At 59.0% G+C, this 5,072-nt stretch overlaps 1 pseudogene; it reads left to right on the top strand.

Annotated features, from left to right (window-relative positions):
* Positions 1–644: 644 nt before the first annotated feature.
* LOC125425517 lies at positions 645–751 on the top strand (annotated as a pseudogene).
* The last annotated feature ends 4,321 nt before the right edge of the window (positions 752–5,072 follow it).

Below are 5,072 nucleotides of genomic sequence, written 5' to 3' on the forward strand. Positions count from 1 at the left end.
GGGTCTTGGGAAGCCTGTGGCTTCTCTGGTCTTGAGGATGATTTCAGAAGCACAAGATTTGGATTGTGGGAAACGGCGGGTGGGCAGTGCAAGAGAAAGCAACAAGGGGATAGAAGGATGAGGAAGGAAACAGGACTCTGGAGCAGGAGGCGGAGTCAGGTGTGTTCGACCACAGAACAGTTCTCATTCCTTCATTAAAGGAACAGATGCACTAATGCCTGAAGCGCTTTCCCCTTCTGCCATTCGCCCACACATTCAGCTTCTCTGAGCATTTGTTCTTGGGCCTGGAAAGCCAGGGGAAACTTCTGGGCCTCAGCCCCGACTGTAAACGGTTAACAGAACTGCAGGGCATCATGGGAAAGGAGGCGGAGATATGCAGATCAGCAGCCAATGCCTGTCGGAACCCTGGCAGTGAACATCACAAAAGTGACAAAGTGGAGAGAATCTTCCAAATTATGACTTCAGGTTGTCTTTGGGGGGGTGAAGACCTGCCAAGCAGCAAGAGCTGTGTTTGTGGAAGGGGAATGGAGGTGTTGTGACCCCAGTTGGGCTGGCAGTGGTGTTGGGCCCCTCCGGCATTGCTCACCCTGCCCACGAAGGGCCTTCTAATGGGTACAAATGTCCTTTTCCAGGGAGGCAGTTTTATCGCTTCTCGGCCTATCGGCTAAGATCAAGTGTAGTATCCGTTCTTATCAGTTTAATCTGGTTTTGAATGGATCCACACGCGATCCTGGTCAGGCCACCACCCTACTAAGGGTGACCTGCTGAAATCACTGCTCCAGAAGAGATCGCCTGCTGATTCAGATCAAAGTGTAGCAACTGCCTTGTGGTCAGTCCAATAGGGTGGCATGTCCCCCATTGGCTGCAAATAGGCACATCTACACAAGATCTTGCTTATTTCCACTCCCCCTTGGGGACACCTGCTGAAATTGCTCCCAGAACTGAAGACCCATGCGCCTTCACCTTCCTGCCTGTCCTTTTAAGGACACCGAAGATGACGACCCCGGCTCATCCCTGGACAGAGGCGGACCAGACCAGCCTGGAGGCCACCCTGAAGATGCTTCGAGGCCTGACGGATGCTGCTACAGGACAATGGCGTGACTGAGGTCTCCCATGGAGGCGGGGCCAGGATCCACACCTCTCGGTGAGCCCTTGCGGCAGGCCGCATGCCCAGGCTTCCTGTGGGGGAGGCAGCTGCACAGCCCCTGTGCTCTGAGCCAGTCCCGTCCCACCTCGACCAGCAATCTTGAGCCGTCGGAGCCCACCTCCCGGCCTCTGTCTGGAGCTCTCCTGCATGCAGGAGCTCCCAAATGCTAGGAAGAAGAGAGAGCGGGACCCTACTGGCATACCCTCCCAAAGAGAAGCCCAGGCCCAAGCTGCTCAAATACCCACAGACGGAGTCCATATGGATGTGAGCCATGTGTGGTCTCAAAGCCAAATACACGACCCTTCCAGGACTCGCCAGGCACTACAGCTACATGCATGGAAGGGAGCCCCTCTTCGCCTCTTGAGATAGGGAGGCCACCTTCAAAGAAAATGAAGGGTGTAGATCTACCACCACAAAACCTGTGGCCGCCAGGTTCCAAGGATAACAACCCACAGCGGCCCCAGCCTCCCGGAAGAAGGAGCTGGAAGAAGCCAGCAGCTTTGCCCTTCGCCAGATCCTCCGCTTCAGCGCCACTTCTGCCGAAGTCCCACCTGACTCAACAGCCGCCCATGCCAGCGCTTCTGCCCCAACAGAGGAGAAGCCCCCAGGCAGCTGCCTAGCTGGCCCCCCTGCTTCATCTGCGCCAACAACCAACCTCGAGCCGACGACAAAGAAAAGGACACGACGCCAAAAACAACAGAAGACCAAGCCCTGTTTGACACCGCCATTGGTAGGTCCCAACTCCGGAAGGCCTGCCCCACCCAAACCTGCCCCGGCACAGGCCGCTACTGTCAGCCCAGCCGAAGAAAGGCCTGCCTCGAACCTGCAACCCACACCAGGATCCACAGAACCAAGCCCACATCAGTCGCAAGCTAGACTGCAACCAGCACCCCCTGCGCAGCGAGAACTGCCAGCAACTCCAGCCACACGAACCCCACTGCTGGCCCACCAGCCCCAGCCTGTTCCCAGCAGCCAGGAGGGAGACAACCCCCCCACACCGTGGCAGGCCGACTGGATGCGGCGCTTAGGAGAGGCCAACACCTTTGAAGACCTGGAACAGACCATCCAAGAATTCACATCAGAACTCTCCAGGGGAGCAGAGCCGCCCGCTTGAGCAAAGAAAGCCTTGACGGTAGTACCCCCAACAAATACCGAGCCTGGCCCCGCACCCACCCGAGGAGGGAGAAGGAGGCAAGGTGCGGCACACAACTCGACCCCCAGGCCGCATCCCACATCCAGAAGCTCTGCCGTGCTAACAGAACAAGGCCGTGCGAGAGGTCCTGGAGGGCCCCTCCCCCTTCTGCACCATCCCCGGAGAGGAGCTCCACCGCTACTTCTCCAGAATCTTCAACCAAACTAATGTTCAGGAAGCCCAACGCCCTGATGATCTACCTGCGTTGCCCCACGTGGAGCCGTACATGTTCCTGCGTAGTAAGTTCACCGCCGAGGAAGTGGAGGCAAGACTACGACGAACAAAGAACACCGCCCCTGGGAAAGACGGCATCCGCTGGCTTATCCTCAAGCGCAAGGAGCCCCCCCCACTGCCGCGTGCTTGCAGCCATCTTCAAGCGGCTGCAAAGGCCCTTCTAGGCGATGACCCAGTCCTTTCCCTAAAAGGTGACCCAGCAGACCCGGCCCGTCTGTGCAGCACCATCTACAAGATGTACGCCAGCTGCCTTGCCGCCCGCATCGCTGACTGGGCCATCGCAGGAGAACTCATCAGCGATCAGCAGAAAGGCTTCATGTCCTGCGAGGGCTGCCATGAACACAGCTTCGTCCCTGCAAAATTATTAGCTTGACACTTGCCGCGGCGTTCCAGAAGACAATCTTTTGGTTGGACCTCTCCAGCGCCTTTGGGTCCGCTGAACACATCTTTGCCACACTGGAAGAAATGGGTATGCCAGAGGACTTCCTAGCCCTAGTGAGGGAGATCTACAACAGCTGCACCACCATCAGAGCCACAGAGGGGGGAAGCGGCTGGGAATCCCCATCCGCCGTGGTGTCAAGCTTGGGAGCTGCCCCCTGAGCCCCATGCGTCTTCAACCTGGCCATGGAACCCCTCGCCACATCTCCAAAGGCCCAGGGGGTTTCCCACCCACCACAACAAGAAAGGTGACTGTCACCAGCCTACGCCCGATGACCTGTTGCTGATTGCCGAGAGCGAAGAGCTCCAACAGATGCTGGGCAGCTGCCACCTCTGCTGCCAGCTGGATAGGCCATAAACTTCAACGCCAGCAAGTGCGCCTCCCTCCATGTCCCGCGGAGCCCAAAAGGACCGGGTTCTACCCTCCGCCTTCACCATCCAGAGACCCAGCCAATAGTCCACCTGGCTGGCCGAGGGAGGCCTACTGCCACCAGGGGACACCTACCGGGTTCAGGGCCACACAGACCACCTGAAGCCACCATCCAGAGCATCATCTCCGATGCCAAAAAAACTGGACTCACCGCTGCTTTGGCCCCCTGGCAAAAGATCCGGCCCTGAACACCTTCCTGCTGCCCCGGATCTCGCGCGGTGAGGCTTTCGGCCGTGCCCAAGGTGCCCCTGAACAAAGCTGACGGTACCATCACAGCCCTGCTAAAGAAGTGGCTCAACCTCCCCAAGAGAGCCACAAACGACATCCTTCGCGTGCCCCATCGCCAGGGAGGTGCCGGAACACCAAGGATGGGGGACCTGTGCGACATCTCCGTGGTCACCCACGCCTTCCGCCTGCTGACCTGCCCAGACTCAACTGTTGCAGCCATCGCAGACGGCGCCCTCCGAACAGTCGCCCGGAAGAGACTAGCAAGGGACCCCACCAACGGAGATCTCGCCACCTACCTCAACGGCTGCCTAGAGGGTGAGTTTGGCCGGGACGGGGGAGACTTTGCTTCGCTATGGACCCGTGCCAGGAACGCCACACGCCGTCTCAACAGGAAGATTGGCTGCCAGTGGGCCTGGGACCAGAACTCAAACACCCCCGCAGTAGCCCTCCGTCGCGGCAACCCCCCTGAACTAACCATCGTCCAAAAAGGCCAGAGGAAATTCCTGGAGCGGCATCTAAAGGACTCCACCAGAGAGAAGTATGCTGCGGACCTGCAACGCAAACCAGACCAAGGCAAGGTGTTTGAGGTCACCTCACAGTGGGACGCCAGCAACCACTTCCTGTCCCGGGGAGACTACACCCGCTTTGCCGACTGGCGCTTCATCCACAGGGCCCGCCTCAACGTTGTCCCCCTCAACGGAGCAGTCAGGCACGGGGGCCGAGACAAGCGCTGCCGCCGCTGCGGCTACCCCAACGAGACTCTACCCCACGTCCTCTGCGGATGCCCCCCCCACTCCGCCGCCTGGCAGCTCCGGCATGATGCCGTGGTACACCGCCTGGCCAAAGCCATCCCCACCTCCAAGGGCACTGTGACCCTGAATAGATCGGTGCCAGAGTTTGGAGGCCGGCTACGGCCAGACATTGTCATCCGAGATGAGGAAGAGAAGAAGATCACCATAGTGGACATCACCATCCCATTTGAGAACCGGAGGGCTGCCATGCAGGAGGCTAGAGAGAGGAAACACCAAAAGTACGCCCCACTGGCAGAAGAACTCAAGGCTAAGGGTTACGACACCTCAATCCATGCCCTACTAGTGGGAGCCCTCGGCGGATGGGACCCCAAGAACGAGCCTGTACTGAGAGCCTGTGGGGTCGGGAAGAAATATGCCAAGCTGATGCGCCGATTGATGGTGTCTGACACCATTCGATGGTCAAGAGACATCTACGTGGAACATATCTCCGGCCACCGCCAGTATGTGACCCCAGCTCGCCCTCCCAACCACAGGGGAGGGGAGCCACTCCCGGCCTGCCCCCCTATCCCAGAGGGGGGAGACCACCCGGCTGACCTGCCCTCCTACCCCAGTGGAGGGAGGTCGCAATGCCCTGATTACCCCTGCCGCATC

Source organism: Sphaerodactylus townsendi, linkage group LG01, assembly GCF_021028975.2.
Source record: "Sphaerodactylus townsendi isolate TG3544 linkage group LG01, MPM_Stown_v2.3, whole genome shotgun sequence".
NCBI lineage: Eukaryota > Metazoa > Chordata > Lepidosauria > Squamata > Sphaerodactylidae > Sphaerodactylus > Sphaerodactylus townsendi.